We start from the raw sequence: 13,585 nt of genomic DNA, 5'->3' as shown, positions 1-13,585 counted from the left end.
CTAAGATTCTATTTCTTTAAGAAAAGGGCAAGGTCCTGCGAGGGCTTAGCTCAGTACCTTGTACTTGAGAATTCACTTTGCATTTCAGTTCCCTGTGGTGTGATAATGAAGAGCATTTGGCTGTGAACAGGGACACCCTGGTTCTAGACCTGGCATTTCAGCAACCAGCAGAGGGCTCAGGCTTTGTCCTCTCCTGGGTCTATTTCCAGATCTGAAAAATGATCATTATACTACATAATCTTTAATGTCTCGTTGAGTTTAATATTTTTGAGTATCTCCAACATCAACTAATCACCAATCAATACTTTAATAATTTATATCTCTGCTCTAATTAGTACTGTAATTTCTCTACAAATAACAATGTTAATATAATCCGAGGGGGAAAAGTTTACCTTCTTAATATTTCCTGACGTTTTAACTATATTGGTCTTATAGAGGATAGGGCTGAATGTTAGCCTTGAAAGTGATCAGTGATTTAAAATTAATAAGCTCGGAGTTCCCGTCGTGGTGCAGTGGTTAACGAATCCGACTAGGAACCATGAGGTTGCGGGTTCGGTCCCTGCCCATGCTCAGTGGGTTAAGGATCCGGCGTTGCCGTGAGCTGTGGTGTAGGTTGCAGACGCGGCTTGGATCCTGCGTTGCTGTGGCTCTGGCGTAGGCTGGTGGCTACAGCTCCGATTCAACCCCTAGCCTGGGAACCTCCATATGCCACAGGAGCGGCACAAAGAAATAGCAAAAAGACAAAAAAAAAAATTAAATTAAATTAAATTAATAAGCTCCAAGTTCATGAAAAGTTACTATTTGAAAATGATTGAGATAGTTAGAGATATTGAAATTGATTTTATCTATTTCTGCTGTGTTTCTACATTCATTCTTCCTCTTGACAATTTTTTTAGTAGTAGTTAAACTTTAAAATGGGCCAAAATGCATTTTTACCTCGTTTATGTTTAAGAATTGGCAAGTTCCTATCAATAATTAGATAAGTTTCATCTAAATAAACCACAAGGGTAAACAGATGAGAAGTTTTGCACTTGACATAGTTGATAGTGTAAACAATTTTAAAGAAAACAGCATATTAATAAAACTAAACCCCTTCCTAAGTCAAAAAGCCACACATCTTTTGCCAGTCTTTCATACCTTAAATGTGACTCTAAAATGCTATGAGATTGGTGAATATAGTTGAAAGATTGAAACGTTCTGACTTCACCTCCACAGGCAATTTATTTTAGCATCAAAGACACAGAGCAGCCATCTCTCTCTCCAGCTTTCATTATTCCATCCTCATGTGTTGACTTCTGTAGAATACTTTAGACACTATGTCAGGCGCAGAGACGCTATTAAAAAAACTTGATCTGACTCACTCTTTGGCAACAAAGAAATTCATTTCATGTGCCACTCTGTTGAGCATCCAGTTTCTCAGACCCCTGCAATATATTAAAGACTTGTTTTCAAACTTTATCTGTGAGATGTTTCTTTCACCTGAGATCCAGTCATGTATCTGAGCAGAGCTGTCATAGCACTTCCTATGCGATTTTTCTATAAACTCAACACCTAGTTTCTTTTTAGCCCTTCCTTATTTGCCCTGATTTCCTTACATTCCTCCCTCCTCACACAATGTTTCTATTACTTCTAAATTGTTGGCTTTCTCCCTTAAAATAAGGAACCCCAGGGAGTTCCCGTTGTGGTGCAGCAGAAACAAATCTGACTAGTATCCATGAGGATGCAGGTTCGATCCCTGGCCTCACTCAGTGGGTTAAGGATCCAGCAGGTCGTAGGTGTGGCTCAGATCCCGCACTGCTGTGGCTGTAGTATAGGCTGGCAGCTGTGGGTCCAATTAGACCCTTAGCCTGGGAACCTCCATATGCCGCGGGTAGGACCATAAAAAGCAAAAAAAAAAAAAAAAAAAAAAAAAAAAAAAAAAAAAGGCACCCCAAATTAAACTATGTTTTCAGGTTCAGTAAATCCAGGGTAAAGTGAAAATATTTTCTTCCCTTGCTCTGGACCCTATATCAAATGGCTTTTTTGAGGGGTTGCCTCCATATGACTTTGTGGCTTATATTGGGGATATAGTCAACTGAAACCTCTGATGATTTTTTTTTCACATGAACTTTTTTTTTTTTTTTTGCCATTTTCTTGGGCCACTCCCGTGGCATATGGAGGTTCCCAGGCTAGGGGTCAAATCAGAGCTGTAGCTGCCGGCCTATGCTGGAGCCACAGCAACGCAGGATCCGATGTAGTTTGTCTGCAAACTACATCACAGCTCACGGCAACGCCGGATCATTAACCCACTGAGCAAGGCCAAGGATCGAACCCGCAACCTCATGGTTCCTAGTCGGATTCATTAACCACTGAGCCAAGACAGGAACTCCCCACATGAACTTTTGTTAAATCGAGTCTCACCCATCCGGCAGTTGTGTAGCAAATTTCTTAAAGTTAAGTTGAAGTACTCATATTTATCTGTATTTCATCATCCTGACATTAGTCTGAAATGTTAGATTTTGGGGGATTTTTTTCTCTTTTTTTCTGACATTCATTGTATAGAGAATACCACATAGCTAGCTCAACTGGGCAAATGTGCTGTGAATATTTTCTGATTGGTCATTTAAGTCATTGGTAAAAATGGTGAAGAGTTCAGCACCAGATTAGATTAGTACCCTGTTTCCAAGTTGATCTCTTTTTTTTTTAATTTTATAATGATTTTTATTTTTTTCATTATACCTGGTTTACAGTGTTCTGTCAATTTTCCACTGTACAGCAAAGTGACCCAGTCATACATATACGTATACATTCTTTTTTCTCACATTATCATGCTCCATCTTAAGTGACTAGATATAGCTCCCAGTGCTACATGGCAGGATCTCATTGCTAATCCATTCTAAAAGCAATAGTTTGCATCTATTAACCCCAAACTCCCAATCCATCCCACTCCCTCCCCCTCACCCTTGGCAACCACAAGTCTGTTCTCCAAGTCCATGATTTTCTTTTCCGTGGAAAGGTTCATTTGTGCCATGTATTAGATTCCAGATATAAGTGATATCATATGGTATTTGTCTTTCTCTTTCTGACTTACTTCACTTAACATGGGAGTCGCTAGTTCCATCCATGTTGCTGCAAATGCTATTATTTTGTTAGATTTTAATGGCTAGGTAATATTCCATTGTGTACATGTACCACATCTTCTTAATCCATTCAACTGTCGATGGATATTTAGATTGTTTCCATGTCTTGGTGATTGTGAATAGTGCTGCAATGAACAGACAATGGGTACATGTGTCTTTTTCAAGGAAAGTTTTGTCTGGATATATGCCCAAAAGTGGGATTTCTGGGTCATACGGTAGTTCTAAGTATAGTTTTCTAAGGTATCTCCATACTGTTTTCCACAGTGGTCGTACCAATTTACATTCCTACCAACAATGTAGGAGGGTTCCCTTTTCTCCACACCCTCTCTAGCATTTGTTGTTTGTGGACTTATTAATGATGGAGATTCTGACTGGTGTGAGGTGTTACCTCATAGTATTTTCTATTTGCATTTTTCTAATAATCAGTGATGTTGAGCGTTTTTTCATGTGCTTTTTGGCTATCTGTATATCTTCTTTGGAGAAATGTCTATTCAGGTTTTTTGCCCATTTGCAATTTTTTTGCTGTTGAGTTGTATAAGTTTGTGTATTTTAGAGATTAAGGTCTTGTCAGTTGCATCATTCGAAACTATTTTCTCCCATTCTGTAAGTTGTCTTTTTGGTTTTTTTACGGTTTCCTTTGCTGAGCAAAAGCTTGTCAGTTTGATTAGGTCCCATTGGTTTATTTTTTCTTTTATTTCTGTTGCTTTGGGAGACTGACCTGAGAAAACATTTGTCCAAGTTGATCTCTGTCTTAATCAAGATTCTTGATATAAGGAGTTCCCACTGTGGCCAAGTGGTAATGAACCCAACTAGGATCCATGAGGATTTGGGTTCGATCCCCGGCCTCACTCAGTGAATTAAGGATCTGGCATTGCCATGAGCTATGGTGTAGGTCACAGATGCAGCTTGGATTTGGCATTGCTGCATCTGTGGCTGTGGCCAGCAGCTGTGTAGCTCCATTTCAACCACTAGCCTGGGGATTTCCATATGTTGTACCTGGGGCCCTAAAAAGCAAAAACAAAACAAAACAAAACAAAAACATTCTTGGTATAGTTTTATAGTTTGTCCACTAGCTACAAATTTACCTAAATAATATCATCCAGCCCACATTTCTTTGTTTTGTCCACCAAGTGGTCAAAGATACTTTGGCAGATATTGTGCTAAAAGCATTCCTCTGTTGGAGGCTAATGAACTCTATTGAAATGGTGGTAATGGACAGAATCTGTTGTAGAAAATGCTACTGCACTTGGGGATGGTTTGAGGATGAGAAGTCAAAGGAGAAGAAAATTACAAAATTTAGTACTCCAGAGCAGAACACCAGAGGACCTGAAAAGACACTCTGGTGGAAGCCATGGGGAAGCCAGTGAGAAGCAAGATTTTGGTAAGAAAAGAAATAAGATCAACTTTCAATATTATTTTTTTCTATTACAAGAGTGGTAAAAATGTGTGTGTGTGTGTCAGGATATATATATCACTGCAAGCTTGGAAAAAGAGAAAACAAAATAAAAAATTCATAACTGACCTGCCATCTGAATACTCAATTATTATCACTTTGGTATATTTCCTGCAAAAACTCTGTAGGTGGTTCACTTCATATGTTGTTATATTAAGTTATATATATATAATGACACACATGTTCAAGGAACTAAAGTATTTCAATAGGTTTTTTTTTTTACTATTTATCAAAATAATGTGTCCCTTTATATTGGTGATTTAGGTTCCTTTCAATTTGGAGAAGTGGAAGCAATGAACATAGCTTTCCATAAATACATCATGAATTATTTCTTATTATGGATTCCTAGAAGTAGAATTCCTGGGTTAACATATATGAATATATTTTATGATACTTAAGACATGCTATTAATTTGCTCCAAAAGAGGGTGCAAACTTTCACTTCCACAAGCAGAGTTCAGCACTTAAGTTTGAATGTTAATTGAACATTTATGTGGTAATGGTATGTGGACAATTGACAGTGAGAGAAATTGAGGCTGGAAATACAGATTTAGTTAGGACTTTTTCATATATAAATAATAAATAATAAATAATATATTTTCAAATATAAATAATAAATAAATAAATAAAATCAAGTAGAAATTCTCCTTGGGAGTGAATAAAAACAGAATTTTGGAAGGTGAACTATAAAGAAATATGTTTAAACATCTCATTTTATAGATGAGGTGTACAGAATTAAGTGGCTAGCTCAAGGTCATAAAATAATAAATAATGGGGCTGGTGGGGTGCGGGGAAGGGAAGAGAAAAGGAGGACATAAAAGAGACCAATGAAAGTACTATACCATAGAAATTAAACACTAAAACTTTCCCAAACAGAAGATAACACTGTGTAAAAATTAGCAAAGAAATCCAAAAAAAATGAGGAAGTAAGACAAACTGTTGGATTTAGAAAGAGAATGGTCCCTGCTGACTGATTTTCCTCTGAGCCTCCTTTAGCACTAAGAACTGGCTGTTACCCATCTTCACAGATAGACTTTTAAACATTTACAAGCCCACAAACATTAAAAGCTGCCTAGTTCTGCCCCAGGTAATAGTCATCAACAGTAAAAGGAAAAAAAAAAAAATCAACATTTCTAATGACTCTGACCACCTATAAATTATTAGCCCCAGGTTTTTGAACTATTAAAAAAAAACTAGACTAATTAACTTATAGTACATCCAATCACATAGTTTCCTTTCATGAATTTTGGTCTATAACTTCATCCAGCATAAGAATAAAATGAAAACTAGACCAATAAAATCTAAATTTGCAGTATAGACCTAGACTAAATTACCCAGTGTCAATTTCTCTTCTTCTACAAGTCCAATCCCTTGGGTATTTTTGGACAATCATGCTACTCTTTGAGTAGGCAAATCAACATAAATTGTGTTTTGCCTGAGGATTCCAGGAACTGAAAGAGGATTGGTATTCCTGGAAGTATAGAAAATGAAACCAGACGTGTCTGAGATGAATGTAGGTTTGGAAAAATCAGAAGCTGCAATTATCTGTCACACAGTTTGCTTTTTATTTTATTCTGCCCCTCTTATCGCCTCCATTGCCATGGTCTCCTGACTGGGGTATTCTCTGTGTTCTGTGGCTCATGGCTCATGCCATGCTTTTTTCTTAATATTTACAATTCCTGGCATTTCCTCTTTAAAGTGATATTTCTCTCTTGCTTAAAATGTCACTGTGTTGTGTTGATCACACTCTGCTGAGTGCTGAGAAAACCTCAGATTAGGAAAAAAAAACTGGTTGCTGGGAGAATCCCAGATTACGTTATTCATTTCAAGTGTACATGAAAGATGAATGTGTGAGCAAATACTGAAAATTGTTTCTCATAAAGTGTCCATAATGGTCACAGGTGAGTGGGGGAACTGTTTTATAGAGAGCATAAAAGAAGAAATATCCATGCTTTGTTTTTTAATTTATATGACTTGAATTGCATGTTTCTTAGAAAAATCACAAGCATAAACCTAAACTTCCTGGTCCTCAACTTCCTAGAGTTGTAGTAACCTAGAAAGTTAGTTTGATGTGGTGGGATGACTCAGAACTCACATCAGGGGCTAGAGTGGAAAAGTTTCCAGAAGGTGATTCACTCTCATAATGGTGTTATCAGGACACCAGGCAAGTTTCCAGGGGACCCACAAACCCACCTCCCCTTCATTAGGTTGGAATCCCATGCCCTATCACTTCTGAACTGTAGGCAGATATGATTACACATGATCCATTAAGTAAATGCCCATTTCTCCTTCAAGAATTTGCTACTTGAGTCACAAGGAAACTTTTCCAACTGTATCAGTTATGCCAAAAGAGAAAATAAATTTGAAGAGTCCTTTAGGTTCTTCGAAAGATCTGCCTTTTTCCACCTTTTCCCTCCTCAAGATAAAAAGCGTGACTCAGTGGAGGATTACAACATAAGAAGGGCATGTTTCCTCTGACCCATTTCCTTCCCATGGCTCACTTTCATCTTCATGCCACTGCAAAGGTTTCTGACCTGTGGGGAGGAGCCCCAGCAGAACACTGCCCCTTTACTCAGTACCCACAGGCTGACTTGTGTGAGGTGGTGACAGGTCAGAGACTCGTGAACAGCAGATATATGGCTGTCAGGACTGTTTTCAAGGCCACATGCATTTGTAATTAAGATATCCTAGATGTACTTTATCTTCTTCTCCTCCTAAACTAAAAGGTCAATACAAAAACACAAATGGCCAGAAAGACAAGATGGCAGAGTAGAAGGAATCAAGCTTATCAAATCACAAGAGAACAAAAAAGGGGGGAAAAGGCAAAGAAAAACAAATCCTAAGCAATTAACAAAATGGCAACAAGAACATACGTATCGAGTAATTACCTTAAATGTAAATGGACTAAATGCTCCAACTACAAGACCTAGACAGGCTGAATGGATACAAAAACCAGATTCATACAAGAGACCCAATTCAGTTCTAGGGACACATACACACTGAGAGTAAAAGGATGGAAGAAGATATTCCAGCAAATAGACATCAAAAGAACGCTGGAACAGTAGTATTCATATCAGAAAAAAATAGGCTTTAAAATAAAGATGTTAAAAGAGACAAAGAAGGACATTACATAATGATCAAAGGATCAATTGAAAAAGAGAATATAACTATTGTAAATATGTGTGTGCCAGCATAGGAGCACATCAATATATAAGCAACTGCTAACAGCCTTAAAAGGAGAAATCAAAAATAACATAATAGTGGTGAATTTAACACCCCATTTACAGAAATGGACAGATCATCAAGACAGAAAACCAGCAAGGAAATACAGGCCCTAAATGATGTATTAGACCAGATGGACTTAATAGACATTTATAGAATATGCCATCCAAAAGCAGCGGAAGAGAACATTCTCTGGGATAGACCACATTCTGGGACACAAATAAAGTCTCTGTAAATTTAAGAAAATTGAAAAACAGATCAACCATATTTGCATCCACAGAATTTCTTAAATCATATCTTGCAGTACATGAGTTGCTGGAGTTAACAAAGTTGAAGATAACAGGCGTAGCAAGATGGGATGACTTTTGGATTATCACAGTGCTCGATGTGAATTTCTAACACATTTTTATTCACAAGCTGATGGTGTTATTTCTGTGGAATTGTTAATTTAATTATCACTCTGCATTTCCTTTTTATTGTTCAGGTTAAATATTCAGTAATAGCAAGCTGGCATCAAGTTATGAAAAATGTCCATACTCAGAGATCTTAAAGAAAATAATGTCTTGGGCTCTATGCTGGGTCACTTGCTTTTGTCTGCCCTTCAGAGATGTGCTGTGAAGCCATGAAATTGTTTCATCATGTTTGAACCTCAGTAATTTTAATTCATTCAATTAATTAAATGCAATTAATTCAGCTATCATGTAGACGTGAATAAAACCTGATAATGTGTTCCTGCTGTAAAAAAAAAAAAAAAAAAAAAAAAAAAAAAAAGTGTAGTTTGAAATCTAAGGCTTATACAATAGGTGTTCTCTTTTTTTTTTTTTTTTTTTTTTTGTCTTTTTGCCATTTCTTGGGCCGCTCCTGTGGCATGTGGAGGTTCCTAGTCTAGGGGTTGAATTGGAGCTGTAGCTGCCAGCCTACTCCAGAGCCACAGCAACGCAGGACCCAAGCCACGTCTGCAACTTACACCACAGCTCAGGGCAACGCCAAATCCTTAACCCACTGAGCAAGGCCAGGGATCAAACCTGCAACCTCATGGTTCTTAGTCGGATTCGTTAACCACTGTGCCATGACGGGAACTCCTACAATAGGTGTTCTTATGTTTAACTAGTGAATGGGGTGAGGCATGACCCACTGTGAGAAGCTGGGCCACCCCCAAAAGTTTCTTTTGAAAAAAAGTTAAAGTCAACCTCTCCAGGACACTTGGTTCCACCCTGACATGGGTTATAGGTTCATGGAGTAAGTGTAAGTTGTATCAGTGGGCATCTTGAGTGGCCCCAGGACATGCCTGATGCTGTGGCTTACTAGCTCTGGTCTGTTGCCTGCATCTCACGCTGTCCTGCCACAGGTGTGTGTGAGGCTATGGAGCAGAGCTGTATGCATGGGATTGCCAAGCACTTGGTGAAATCAAGATTATTTAAAATGCCTCCATTTAATGGGCTCAAAACTTCCCCACAAAAGTTAACTCATGAACAGAGAGAAACCCTGAGGTTGTGGTTAAAAACAACTATGAACATGAAGAGGCTGCTGTTGATCCGGCAGGACTCTGACCAGAAATGAATTAGCAGCAGGGTGATGTCCTCTGATGTGTGAGGGCTACACAAATGAATTTAATGAAGGTAGAAAGATCTTTCTTTGGATCAGGTGGAGGAAGATTCAACTTTGGATCACCTAGCTCATCTTTCCAGGGATTTTGGTGGCTGGAGAAGCTGAGTTAGTGTCAGTGTTCATTTCATTTTCTGTGACCAAGTGCATTCTCAGCTCCTCTTCACTGGGAAGCCCTGTTGCAATCCCTTGAAATGGACATTTTCATTGATATACATAGCTTAAAAGAAACAGCAGAAACCAAACTCCGGAAATACTTGATTGCTTGTTTTGTTTTATATTTGGTGCTGGTTGTCTCCCACCCTGCCCCTTACTATTAAACTATTTGGTCTGTTTCCAAAAAGAAAAATACAAATAAACAAATCTTTATTCAAGCTGTTCAAAAGCCCTATAGAACAGGGCAAGCACTAGGAATAAACATGTTCCCAAAGGCTGGCTCACCAAAATATTCCCAAAGATTAGGTTCTTGTTGCAGAAGGAATTCAGAAACAAGACAGAAATTGAGAAAGAAAATTGAGGAGTTATTTAAGTGAGAAGAGAGTCATGGCACTCACTTTCTCCCACAAACACATCAAAAAAAAAAAATAAAACCATCTGCATATGGAATGATTCACAGAGAACATCCACTGAATGCTAGCAGAAGACCTTAAACCTCCATAAAGGGCAAGAAACCCTCCACATAATAGGGTAGAACAAAAGAAAAAGAGAGAGAGAGAGAAGGAAGCAGGATAGGACTAGCACTCCTGAAAGGGAGCTGTGAAAGAGGAAAGGAAGCTACACCCTGGGAAGCCAGCTAAATAACCAGGAGATCTACCAAGATGGAAGAACCTCAAAACCTCAGAGAAAAGTCAGCAGCTAAACTGAGGAGGACAAAACAGAGAACTGCACAGATCATTGGTACCACTGCCCCTGGAACCACAGCCTGAGACACTTGAAAGGGGGCTGGGCACTGAGACGCAGGCTCCAGAAGTCAGTTCTGGGGAGAGGACTAGGGCTCGCTGTGTGAAGATAGCCTGATGGGCTAGGGAGCATTGTACCATGGGCTGGAGAGTGGAGTGCCACAGCCAAGGGAACCCTGGAGGAGGTCTGGGCCCACAGGAGAAGCAAGGTACTATTGTTGGAGAGGGCAAGTGGAGCAGGGACAGGCTGCCACAGAAATATCTTTCTCTGCACATGTGTGTACTCTCAGAGGGCAGGGCTGTAGGCAGCAAGGCTTGCCTTTTACACAGACTACAGGCAACAGGCCCCTCTTGGGTGGGCTATGGATGGTGGCACCTCCTGCATAGGCTAAGCATGACAGGGCACCTCTTGCATGGTCTACAGGTGGAGGGGGCAAACCACCACAGTCATCTCAAACTCCAGAGGTGGGAATGGCTCACCACCACTAGAGGTCCATGAACTAGGCACCACCTGAGGCCGAAGTCACCTCAGAGGTCAGGACGGAGAAGGGCACTGCAATCAACATCACCTATTGTTGCTCTCACTCCCTGGGAACACACACTCCCTGCTGCTGCCACTGCCAAACACTCCAGGTGTCATCTACGCCTGCCTGAGGATCACTGCCACTTCCCAGGGCCCTGCAACTAGGAGCAGCCTGCACCACCTTCCCATGGGTCCTTGACACTGTAAAGGGCCCAGCAACCACGCTACTATTCCTGCCTATTGCCTCCATCTCCCTGAAAGCACACACAGCATCCTATCAAGGGGATAACAGCCTGCACACATACTGAGGAAAGAGAGAGCAAGCATCCAAGCCAGAAGCAGACCTCACATCAAAAAATAAGTAGTAAGCCCTCACAATATACCCAGGGGTGCTCTCACATATAAATAGCCTTCCAAGACTAAAGTAGTTGTTTTCCCTAAACTCACAGAATAAGAAAAATATAAGCAAAATGAAGAAGCTTAGGAACCATTCCCAGTTAAAAGAACAGGAGAATTCACCTGAAGTAGCAAACGATGAAACAGACCTCTGCAGTAAATAAGACACCAAGTTCAAAAAGGAGCCAGTAAAAATGCTGAAGGAATTTAGAGTGAATATGAAGGAATTAAGAGCAGATATGAACAGTAATGCAGATTACTTTAGAAAGGAACTAGAAAATTTAAGGAGGAGCCAAGAAAAATTAGAAAATTCATTTGCAAGCTGTGTTAAAGGCACAGAAGAGCAGAATGGATAACACAGAGAAATGAATTATTGACTTGGAAGATAAAATAATGGAAAACACCTAATCAGGACAGCAGACAGAAAACCAAATGAAGAAACGTGGAAGCCATACAAGAGATCTATGGGATAACATTAAGTGGTAGAGTCTACACATAATAGGGATTCCAGAAGGAAAAGAAAATGAACAGGGGATTGAAAGTATATTTGAAGAAATTATGGCTGAAAACTTTCCAAATCATCAGGAAAGAGATATTAAGATACAGGAAGCAGAGAGGGCCCCAAACAAGTTGAACCCAAACAGGCCCACACCAAGACATAGTATAATAAAAATGGCAAAAGTTAAAGATAAAGAGAGTATTCTAAAGGCGGCAAGAGAAAAACAAAAAGAACCCCTATAAGGGAACCCCTATAAGGCTATCAGCTGATTTCCCTACAGAAACACCAGAAGAGAGTGGCCAGAAGAGAGTGGCAAAGTATATTCAAAGTTCTAAAAAGGAAAAATGTATGGCCTAGAATACTCTACCCAGCAAGAATATCATTTAAAATAGAAGGAGAAATAAAGAATTTTTCCAAGAAACAAAAACTGAAAGAGTACAGCAATACAAAACCCATTCGGAAAGATATACTGAAAGGACTCCTCTAAATTAAAAAAAGTAAGAATAAATAGGATGGAGAAAATCACAACTTCGTCTTCATTCCAGTTCCACCTTCCCAAAGGGAGGAGGGTGTTTTGTCCTTATTTAGTTTTATTGGAGGTGTCATGACATCGGTGCATGATGGGTACTACTTATAGATGTAGTTAATTTTATTATAATGAGAGAATAATGAATAACAGGTTACATTTGGATGCTGGAGATTTACACCCTTTCATACCTTTCTTTGTCTGCCTCTAGGGCACTTATCACCCCAAAATGTGTGGTTTTCTGTCACTCTGGACCCTGCTGTTTGAAAAATGTATGGTTTCCTGCCATCTGGCCCCATGCCCCCCTTCTCTGCTCATACACGCCTGCTGTAATAAACTTGGCACCTTGGGAAAGGGGAAGATGAGCTTGCTTTGTTGTTTGCATGGTCCAGTCAACAAGGGGGATGAGGCACCTTGTGCAAAGCTTCCAGAACAAGGACTAACTAGCTACCCACAGGCAAGGGCTTTAGTTCAAATGAAGAGCATATGCCTCAGGTGATAAGCAGTCAGTTTCTGCTAAGTGCATCTGTTAAAGGGATGTGATTTTTGAGATGTCAGATCTTCCAGTGTTTCAAGAGAAATCCAAAGGCTGGAATTTCATGTAAAATGTCAGTCTTTGCAACTAATTTTAAAATGTACATTCATTTTTGGGGCCAAACTAAACATGCTCTTTTGAGTTATGTGCACTCTCTGGCCTCAGGGGTGTGGGGCATGATTCTACCCTCCGTGGATAGGAATGTCAGTATGAACTCGAAAGGGATCACACCTAGAGCAAGTAGAGATGCTGGAGACCTGCAGCAGGAGCCACGAGGAACAGTCCACAGAGGAAGTAGCACCGATCAGACCCTGGAGTTGGGATTAAGCAGTGGTCAGGAGGGATTTGCATCCTGCCCAGAGCAGAGAAGCCCACACTCATTGTTGTGAGGGGTAAGTTCATGTGCCACCAGCCTCAGGCTGCAAAAATGTCCCAGTAAGAAATGTCACACACATATACATACACACACAAGACTTCCCAGATGAAATGTGCAATGTAGGCTAAAAAAGAATTTGGAACTTTGACATTCTGAAAAAGCATCTCTAAGCACTAGTGTTACTTAAACTCCTGGCAGAGCTGCCACTGTTCCAAAGGTGGGCACCCATCCACATCTAGGAGCCACTGGACTGAAAAGAAAAGCCTCACACATCTTAAAGAGTAACCTTTTCAGTAAAGTATGTTGAGTCCCGTCTTATCTTTTTTAAGAATTTTTATTTGATTTACTTTGTTGTGTTAGACTCAGATGTACAGCAAAGTGATTCAGTTTTTAGATGGATAGATGATAGATATAGATAGATGATAGATAGATA

At 39.7% G+C, this 13,585-nt stretch overlaps 1 long non-coding RNA gene across 2 annotated transcripts in view; it reads right to left on the bottom strand.

Moving 5' to 3' along the window:
* Nucleotides 1-13,585, bottom strand: part of LOC102167067 — a 66,690-nt gene that overhangs the window by 36,137 nt on the left and 16,968 nt on the right. Inside the window, exon 3 of one of the 2 annotated variants that reach the window (XR_002344059.1) lies at nt 695-1,424. The exons of the other annotated variant lie outside the window; for it this stretch is intronic. This is a non-coding gene — a long non-coding RNA (uncharacterized LOC102167067). Of the gene's footprint in view, nt 1-694; nt 1,425-13,585 lie in introns of those variants that run through there. 2 annotated transcript variants of the gene reach the window in all.

The sequence above is a fragment of the Sus scrofa genome, chromosome 5 (assembly GCF_000003025.6).
Source record: "Sus scrofa isolate TJ Tabasco breed Duroc chromosome 5, Sscrofa11.1, whole genome shotgun sequence".
NCBI classification, from domain to species: domain Eukaryota; kingdom Metazoa; phylum Chordata; class Mammalia; order Artiodactyla; family Suidae; genus Sus; species Sus scrofa.
The sequence above is the reverse complement of the archived record's forward strand: the minus strand, read 5'-3'. Positions and strand labels throughout refer to the sequence as shown.